This window comes from Penaeus monodon, chromosome 24 (genome assembly GCF_015228065.2).
Source record: "Penaeus monodon isolate SGIC_2016 chromosome 24, NSTDA_Pmon_1, whole genome shotgun sequence".
NCBI classification, from domain to species: Eukaryota; Metazoa; Arthropoda; class Malacostraca; order Decapoda; family Penaeidae; genus Penaeus; species Penaeus monodon.
The window spans coordinates 24,045,989-24,046,304 of NC_051409.1; positions in this window are offsets into that span (position 1 = coordinate 24,045,989).

The window sequence follows — 316 nt, forward strand, 5'->3', positions numbered from 1 at the left end:
AAAGGAGAAATTTCATATCATCCTTTAAAAAAATTTTAAAAACCTTTTCTATTTCCATAAAATTTAAAATTTTTCCCCAAGAAACCCCTACTTTTGAATAAGGGGGGGGGGTAAATTCCTTTTTAAAAAATTTTTTTTTTTTAAAAATTTAAAATTCTTGTCAAAACCGGGGACTTTATTAAAAAAACATTAAATTTTTACTTGGTATTATTTTATTATTTTATTTTATATTATTTTTTTATTGTTTTTTACCAAAACATCCCCCCAAAATTTTCATACCAAATTATATAAAACATATACACTAAAATAAATTAAC